The sequence below is a fragment of the Fistularia commersonii genome, unplaced genomic scaffold (genome assembly GCF_037954325.1).
Source record: "Fistularia commersonii isolate RoL2024-O1a breed Wild unplaced genomic scaffold, RoL_Fcom_v1.0 HiC_scaffold_85, whole genome shotgun sequence".
Lineage (NCBI taxonomy): Eukaryota > Metazoa > Chordata > Actinopteri > Syngnathiformes > Fistulariidae > Fistularia > Fistularia commersonii.
In genome coordinates, this window is record NW_028234043.1 from 92,501 (window position 1) to 102,500 (window position 10,000).

Genomic DNA, 10,000 nt, shown 5'->3' on the forward strand with positions numbered 1-10,000 from the left:
AAAAAAAAAAATGCAAGGGGAATACGACATGTAATTAAGTTGGCGATTCACAAGGAATCTCAGACATCAAACTGTATATTTTTTGTTGTTTATATATAAACATATATAAACAAACATATATTGTTTGTTGTTTATTTTTGGGATATATTGAGGAATATTTAATGGAAAGGAGTCACAATCGCTTTTTGACAATGTCGAAGTGTATAGGTGGCTATAGAATTTAAAGTTTTCATTGGAAATGATAGCCTCATCTGTAATTTCCTTGTTGTTAAGACGGGCTTCCGCTTTGCTCCGCTCCTCCTCTCCTCCGCTCTTCCGCTCCGGGCCCTGGAACTCCCGATCCGCGGGACTTCGGTGAATTCCGGGCCAGTTTTTTTGCTCTTCTGCTCTCCTCCCCTCCTCCGCTTCTTCGCTCCCCCGCTTTGGACCCTGGAACTCTTGAACAGGGCCGGGCTTCTGCCCTCCGCCTCTCCTCTGCTCATCCGCTCCAGGCCCTGGCACTCCCTGTGATCCAGTCATTCGCATGTGCGTGCCCGGAGGTCCGGGAGCTCCACTCAAACGTCCGGGGGGGGTAAGGGTAAGGGGTCCTGTCCCTCTCCCCCCCTCCTCGCCGCCTCTGAGAAGAGAAACATCTCCTCCACTCCTCCGCTCCTCCGCTGCGGAACCAGGTATTACCGATCCGCCGGACTCAGGCGAATTGCAGAAAGGGGTTTTGCCGTCCTCCGCTCCTCCGCTCCTCCGTTTCGGGCCCTGGAACTCCCGAACCGCTGGACACAAGCGAATCACGGTCCGGGCTTCTGCTCTCCTCCGCTCCTCACCTCATCCGCTCCAGGCCCTGGTACTCCGTGTCCGCGGGAACCCCCCCCAACCCACAAAAACAAACTCTCACACACACACAAACACACGCACACACACACACACACACACACACACAAACACACAAACACACACAGACACACCTGAACTCATCATAGCTGTGCTAATAGCATTGGCCGAAACGTTTCCACAACCAAACCAACATTAGCTCATCCACTCATTCACATATGTGTGTGCCCAGAGGTCCGGGAGCTCCAGTCATAAGTCCGGGTGATCTATGTCCGGAGAAGGCTCACATTAGCCGCTCTAAGGGGTCCTGCTGCCCCCCAGCTTCCCGGCCTTTGAGAAGAGACACATAACTCCGCTCTTCCGCTTCTCCGCTATGGGCCCTGGTACTCCCGATCCTCCGAACTCAGGTGAATTGCGTGACGTGCTTCTGCTCTACTATAAGCCCCTACACACTTCGAACACGGCTGTTATCACCCTGTTACTGCATTTCAATGACACCCATTTGCTTTCGATCTCAGTGTCTGCCACCGTACGGAAAAAGCGGGGGGGTGGGGGGTGGGGGGGCATAAGCGCATTCGTGCTGTAAGTAATCAGAAGTTAATAGTGTTAACGGTTTGCGAGAAATTTTTAATGCTAGACAAAAAAAGAAAATTAAAAGGATATAATTAAATAAATAGATAGAAAAATAAAATTAAAAACGAAAAAAAAAAAATTGTGAGGGGAATATAACATGTAATTAAGTTGGCGGTTCACAGGGAATCTCAGACATCAAACTGTTTTTAATTGAACATAAATAGTACACCCAAATATACAAATGTACAAATAAACATAGCAAGGTAGAACTGAATGTCAATGAAACAACCAGGCATGAGGAAGCAACGGACATGAGGACATTTGTTCTGTATGTAATGAGAAGTTAATAGTGTTACAGGTTTGTGAGAAATTTACAGTGCTAGACAAAAAACGAAATTAAAAGGAAATAATTAGATAAATAGATAGACAAATGAAATTAAAACCAAAAAAAAAAAATGCAAGGGGAATACGACATGTAATTAAGTTGGCGATTCACAAGGAATCTCAGACATCAAACTGTATATTTTTTGTTGTTTATATATAAACATATATAAACAAACATATATTGTTTGTTGTTTATTTTTGGGATATATTGAGGAATATTTAATGGAAAGGAGTCACAATCGCTTTTTGACAATGTCGAAGTGTATACGTGGCTATAGAATTTAAAGTTTTCATTAGAAATTATAGCCTCATCTGTAATTTCCTTGTTGTTAAGACGGGCTTAGCTTTGCTCCGCTCCTCCTCTCCTCCGCTCCTCCGCTCTTCCGCTCCGGGCCCTGGAACTCCCGATCCGCGGGACTTCGGTGAATTCCGGGCCAGTTTTTTGCTCTTCTGCTCTCCTCCCCTCCTCCGCTTCTTCGCTCCCCCGCTTTGGACCCTGGAACTCTTGAACAGGGCCGGGCTTCTGCCCTCCGCCTCTCCTCTGCTCATCCGCTCCAGGCCCTGGCACTCCCTGTGATCCAGTCATTCGCATGTGCGTGCCCGGAGGTCCGGGAGCTCCACTCAAACGTCCGGGGGGGATAAGGGTAAGGGGTCCTGCCCCCCCCCCTCGCCGCCTCTGAGAAGAGAAACATCTCCTCCACTCCTCCGCTCATCCGCTGCGGAACCAGGTACTACCGATCCGCCGGACTCAGGCGAATTGCAGAAAGGGGTTTTGCTGTCCTCCGCTCCTCCGCTCCTCCGCTCCTCCGCTCCTCCGCTCCTCCGCTCCTCCGCTCCTCCGTTTCGGGCCCTGGAACTCCCGAACCGCTGGACACAAGCGAATCACGGTCCGGGCTTCTGCTCTCCTCCGCTCCTCACCTCATCCGCTCCAGGCCCTGGTACTCCGTGTCCGCGGGAACCCCCCCCAACCCACAAAAACAAACTCTCACACACACACAAACACACGCACACACACACACACACACACACACACACACAAACACACAAACACACACAGACACACCTGAACTCATCATCGCTGTGCTGATAGCATTGGCCGAAACGTATCCACAACCAAACCAACATTAGCTCATCCAGTCATTCACATATGTGTGTGCCCAGAGGTCCGGGAGCTCCAGTCATAACTCCGGGTGATCTCTGTCCGGAGTAGGCTCACCTTAGCCGGTCTAAGGGGTCCTGCTGCCCCCCAGCTTCCCCGCCTTTGAGAAGAGACACATAACTCCGCTCTTCCGCTTCTCCGCTATGGGCCCTGGTACTCCCGATCCTCCGAACTCAGGTGAATTGCGTGACGTGCTTCTGCTCTCCTATAAGCCCCTACACACTTCGAACACGGCTGTTATCACCCTGTTACTGCATTTCAATGACACCCATTTGCTTTCGATCTCAGTGTCTGCCTCCGTACGGAAAAAGCGGGATGGGTGGGGGGGCATAAGCGCATTCGTGGTGTAAGTAATCAGAAGTTAATAGTGTTAACGGTTTGCGAGAAATTTTTAATGCTAGACAAAAAAAGAAAATTAAAAGGATATAATTAAATAAATAGATAGAAAAATAAAATTAAAAACGAAAAAAAAAAATTGTGAGGGGAATATAACATGTAATTAAGTTGGCGGTTCACAAGGAATCTCAGACATCAAACTGTTTTTAATTGAACATAAATAGTACACCCAAATATACAGATGTACAAATAAACATAGCAAGGTAGAACTGAATGTCAATGAAACAACCAGGGATGAGGAAGCAACGGACATCAGGACATTTGTTCTGTATGTAATGAGAAGTTAATAGTGTTACAGGTTTGTGAGAAATTTACAGTGCGAGACAAAAAAAGAAATTAAAAGGAAGTAATTAAATCAATAGATAGACAAATAAGAAATTAAAACGAAAAAAAAAAAAAAAAAATTGCAAGGGGAATGTAACATGTAATCAAGTTGTTGTTTTTTTTTTGTTTTTTTTTTTTACCAAAAAAAAAAGGAACCTCGGACATGGGTAACTATATTTTTTAGTTTTTGGATTTTTCCATAAGTTTTAAGGATTTTTTTTTTTTTTTTTTATATTTCAAAATCGTTTATGAAGACATTAAAATTTGGGGAGCATTTTTGCATTCTGTTCTTGTGAATGAAGAACTTGGCCAGGCCTAAAAGAACATTGACACAGAGTTCATCTGTTATGTTGCTTATAAGTAAACAGAATGTTATATCATCTTTTGAGAAGGAAACTGGTGACGATGGAATGAGAAGGAGAAAAAATATATGGTCAGTGGTTTCAATGTTGTCTTCACAAAATGTACAAATATTATCTTCAAAATTAAAGCGTACCCTCGATAATTCCTTAGATGGGTAGATGTCAGTCATAATTTTGAAGTGGGTCTCTTTTGCCTTGGGGGTATGGGTAGAGTCAGATACATGGTTCGCAGCGTGGCAATCGATTCCTCATCAAATTTATTTAAAATATCCTTTTTTTTTTTTTTGACGTCCAGGGAATAAGTTTCCTGTGAAACATTTCCTAATAAAGGAGTTGCCGCGCTTTCTGTCCACAATTGAGATTCCCTGGAGTGATAGTCGGGGTAACTGTGGTTGTACGGTTCGGTGCGTCATTATATTTTTGGTCAGGAATACAAATTGTCGAGGCAGTGCGTTTCGTAACTTTAGCAACTCTAATATGGGAGGCTTGAATCTGTGTGTAGTACAGAACTGCTCATTGTCCAGAGGACTGCCAGTGTCATCCATCAAGTCAATTATCGACCATATACCTTTCTCAAAGCATTCCTTGTAAAACAGAGGTTTGTTGCCATGCAGTACATATCGATTGTTCCAAACTATTATACTGTGTGGTGAGAAATTGTGTACGTATATCATTTTCCAGTATAATAATATTTGTTTATGGAACTCTGAACATTTGACAGGAATCTTGTTGATATCCAAGTCAGAGATAAGCAGAAGACTCAGGCCGCCGACTTTGTTGAATAAGTAGTTTGGAGTACAATACCAGAAAGAACGATGAGGTTTGATCCAGGATTTCAACCAGTTCACCTTCAATGTCCCATTCAAGCAGTCCGACTCTATCACTTTCAGCCCTCCTTCACTTGTTTCTTTCACCATATGTGATTTTTCTTAGATGGTGTGGTCTGTTCCTCCAGATAAAGTTGAAATTGATTTGGTTAACAGATTTTACGAGTTGATTTGGAGCAGCATTGGAATACGCTGGGTATATACATCTGGATAAACACATCCATTTTAGTCAAATATATCCGGCCTAATATTGATAAATCTCTCTGGAGCCATATATTAGAATTAAGCTTTACTTTGATTCAGTTTAGATTCAATGTTCCTGGATTGATTTAACGTTTGGTCCTTGGATAGGAAAATGCTCAAGTATTTTATTTCTGATTTCATGGAAACATCGCTGATTTCCTTTAGTGGCGAGTCATGCAGCGCAAGAAGTTTGCATTTCTTTAAGTTTAATGACAATCCTGAAGCCTTGGAGAATGTTTTGGTTGTTTTCAGCACTTATTGGGACTTGATGTTCATTTTTCAAAACTAAGGTTGTGTCATCTGCCAGCAGGCTAATAACAATTTCTGTCCCCAACATTACTTCTGTCCCACACGTATACACACACACACACACACACACACACACACACACACACACACCTTAATTCCACTCTTTTATATACGCATGTCTGGAGTTCCGGGAGCTCGTTCTCAACGTTCTGGGGATAATCATAGCTGTGCTGATAGCATTGGCCGAAACGTATCCACAACCAAACCAACATTAGCTCATCCACTCATTCACATATGTGTGTGCCCAGAGGTCCGGGAGCTCCAGTCATAAGTCCGGGTGATCTATGTCCGGAGAAGACTCACATTAGCCGGTATAAGGGGTCCTGCTGCCCCCCAGTTTCCCCGCCTTTGAGAAGAGACACATAACTCCGCTCTTCCGCTTCTCCGCTATGGGCCCTGGTACTCCCGATCCTCCGAACTCAGGTGAATTGCGTGACGTGCTTCTGCTCTCCTATAAGCCCCTACACACTTCGAACACGGCTGTTATCACCCTGTTACTGCATTTCAATGACACCCATTTGCTTTCGATCTCAGTGTCTGCCTCCGTACGGAAAAAGCGGGATGGGTGGGGGGGCATAAGCGCATTCGTGGTGTAAGTAATCAGAAGTTAATAGTGTTAACGGTTTGCGAGAAATTTTTAATTCTAGACAAAAAAAGAAAATTAGAAGGATATAATTAAATAAATAGATAGAAAAATAAAATTAAAAACGAAAAAAAAAAATTGTGAGGGGAATATAACATGTAATTAAGTTGGCGGTTCACAAGGAATCTCAGACATCAAACTGTTTTTAATTGAACATAAATAGTACACCCAAATATACAAATGTACAAATAAACATAGCAAGGTAGAACTGAATGTCAATGAAACAACCAGGGATGAGGAAGCAACGGACATCAGGACATTTGTTCTGTATGTAATGAGAAGTTAATAGTGTTACAGGTTTGTGAGAAATTTACAGTGCGAGACAAAAAAAGAAATTAAAAGGAAGTAATTAAATCAATAGATAGACAAATAAGAAATTAAAACGAAAAAAAAAAAAAAAAATTGCAAGGGGAATGTAACATGTAATCAAGTTGTTTTTTTTTTTTTGTTTTTTTTTTTTTACCAAAAAAAAAAGGAACCTCGGACATGGGTAACTATATTTTTTAGTTTTTGGATTTTTCCATAAGTTTTAAGGATTTTTTTTTTTTTTTTTTTATATTTCAAAATCGTTTATGAAGACATTAAAATTTGGGGAGCATTTTTGCATTCTGTTCTTGTGAATGAAGAACTTGGCCAGGCCTAAAAGAACATTGACACAGAGTTCATCTGTTATGTTGCTTATAAGTAAACAGAATGTTATATCATCTTTTGAGAAGGAAACTGGTGACGATGGAATGAGAAGGAGAAAAAATATATGGTCAGTGGTTTCAATGTTGTCTTCACAAAATGTACAAATATTATCTTCAAAATTAAAGCGTACCCTCGATAATTCCTTAGATGGGTAGATGTCAGTCATAATTTTGAAGTGGGTCTCTTTTGCCTTGGGGGTATGGGTAGAGTCAGATACATGGTTCGCAGCGTGGCAATCGATTCCTCATCAAATTTATTTAAAATATCCTTTTTTTTTTTTTTGACGTCCAGGGAATAAGTTTCCTGTGAAACATTTCCTAATAAAGGAGTTGCCGCGCTTTCTGTCCACAATTGAGATTCCCTGGAGTGATAGTCGGGGTAACTGTGGTTGTACGGTTCGGTGCGTCATTATATTTTTGGTCAGGAATACAAATTGTCGAGGCAGTGCGTTTCGTAACTTTAGCAACTCTAATATGGGAGGCTTGAATCTGTGTGTAGTACAGAACTGCTCATTGTCCAGAGGACTGCCAGTGTCATCCATCAAGTCAATTATCGACCATATACCTTTCTCAAAGCATTCCTTGTAAAACAGAGGTTTGTTGCCATGCAGTACATATCGATTGTTCCAAACTATTATACTGTGTGGTGAGAAATTGTGTACGTATATCATTTTCCAGTATAATAATATTTGTTTATGGAACTCTGAACATTTGACAGGAATCTTGTTGATATCCAAGTCAGAGATAAGCAGAAGACTCAGGCCGCCGACTTTGTTGAATAAGTAGTTTGGAGTACAATACCAGAAAGAACGATGAGGTTTGATCCAGGATTTCAACCAGTTCACCTTCAATGTCCCATTCAAGCAGTCCGACTCTATCACTTTCAGCCCTCCTTCACTTGTTTCTTTCACCATATGTGATTTTTCTTAGATGGTGTGGTCTGTTCCTCCAGATAAAGTTGAAATTGATTTGGTTAACAGATTTTACGAGTTGATTTGGAGCAGCATTGGAATACGCTGGGTATATACATCTGGATAAACACATCCATTTTAGTCAAATATATCCGGCCTAATATTGATAAATCTCTCTGGAGCCATATATTAGAATTAAGCTTTACTTTGATTCAGTTTAGATTCAATGTTCCTGGATTGATTTAACGTTTGGTCCTTGGATAGGAAAATGCTCAAGTATTTTATTTCTGATTTCATGGAAACATCGCTGATTTCCTTTAGTGGCGAGTCATGCAGCGCAAGAAGTTTGCATTTCTTTAAGTTTAATGACAATCCTGAAGCCTTGGAGAATGTTTTGGTTGTTTTCGGCACTTATTGGGACTTGATGTTCATTTTTCAAAACTAAGGTTGTGTCATCTGCCAGCAGGCTAATAACAATTTCAGTCCCCAGCACGTCTAACTTTTGGATATCGTTGCTCTTTTCAACATAAACGGCTAGCATTTCGGTAGCAATTATAAATAAATAGGGTGAGATGGGGCAACCTTGGGGGATTCCCACATCAACATGGAAGCTCGGAGTGGTGCCGCTTGGCAGGGTGACACAGCTATGAATATTCTCATAGAGCCCACGGATCACATTCCTGAATATTTAACCAAATCCAAAATGTTCGAGCGTTGCTATGATAAATGGATGTTCGACCGAGTCAAAGGCTTTAGAAAAGTCCAAGAAGGATATGCGGCCATTATCTTCAATGCGATACGCCTCTAAACCCATCGCTCGCCCCGACTCGGGGAATCCTAGAGCCTACTTGCACCCCCGCCCTAACTTAACTCCCTCACTCGTGGAGCTCCCTGAGCTCCACACATCCCGGAGCATCACGCCGACTCATTCACATTTGAATGATTGTCTTTATTTTATGTCCGCTAGATAGAGGCATCCGCACATGCGCATCAGTGGAGCTTCAGGCCGGCTGAGGCATGGACTGAAAATCATAAAGACATGTGTGATGAGCTAAAAGGAAGATAAGCATATTTTTATAATAAATGTAAGAAAGAGAGGGTAATGCAGCCTCAGGGCGGCACTGGCCCGTGTCTCTCCAAGCCTGCCTTTGGGGGGGGGGGGGGGGCACGGAGCAGTGTCTCCCTGTGCCGGTCCCAAGCCCGGATAAATGCAGAGGGTTGCGTCAGGAGGGGCATCCGGCGTAAAACGTTTGCCAAAACCAAACATGCGAGTCAACCATAACTATACCATACCGGATGGGTCGCGGACCGGGTTAACAACGACCGCCATTGGTACTGATGACCTACAGGGTACTAATGGAAATCGGGCTACTGTGGGTCGAAGAACAAGAAGAAGAAGAAGAGGAGGAGTGCGTGTTCGGAAGCAGAGAGAGAGGAGGAAAGGAAAGAGCCTGGGACTGAGAGTAGGGACTTTGAATATTGGGACTATGACAGGAAAAGGTAGAGAGTTGATGGACACGATGCAGAGAAGGAAGCTGGATATACTGTGTGTCCAGGAGACCAGGTGGAAGGGTAGTAAGGCTAGAAGCTTAGGAGCAGGCTTTAAGTTATACTATTATGGTGCTGACAAGAAGAGAAATGGAGTAGGAGTCATCTTGAAGGAGGAGTTTGTAAGGAACGTCCTAGAGGTGAAAAGAATGTCAGATAGACTTATGAGTCTGAAATTGGAAATTGAAGGTGTGATGCTCAGTGTTGTTAGTGGCTATGCGCCACAGGTGGGATGTGAACCTGAAGAGAAGGAGAAGTTCTGGAATGAGTTGGATGAAGTGATGCAGAATATTCCCAGAAATGAGAGAGTGGTAATTGGTGCAGACTTCAATGGACATGTTGGTGAAGGCAATAGAGGGGATGAAGAAGTGATGGGCAGATATGGTATCCAGGATAGGAATGCAGAGGGACAGATGGTGGTAGATTTTGCAAAAGGGATGGAAATGGGTGTAGTGAATACCTTTTTCCAGAAAAAACAGGAACATAGGGTAACTTATAAGAGCGGAGGTAGGAGCACGCAGGTAGACTACATCTTGTATAGACGAGGTAACCTGAAAGAGATCGGTGACTGCAAAGTAGTTGTAGGTGGGCGTGTAGCCAGACAGCATAGGATGGCGGTTTGTGCGACGACTCTGGTGACAAGGTAGATGACGAGGACAAAGGCAGAGCAGAGGACAAAGTGGTGGAAGCTGAAAAGGGAGGAGCGTTGCACGGTTTTCAGGGAGGAGTTGAGAAAGGGTCTGGGTGGTCAGGGTGAGCTGCCAGATGATTGGACAACAACAGCTAGTGTTATCAGGGAGACAGGTA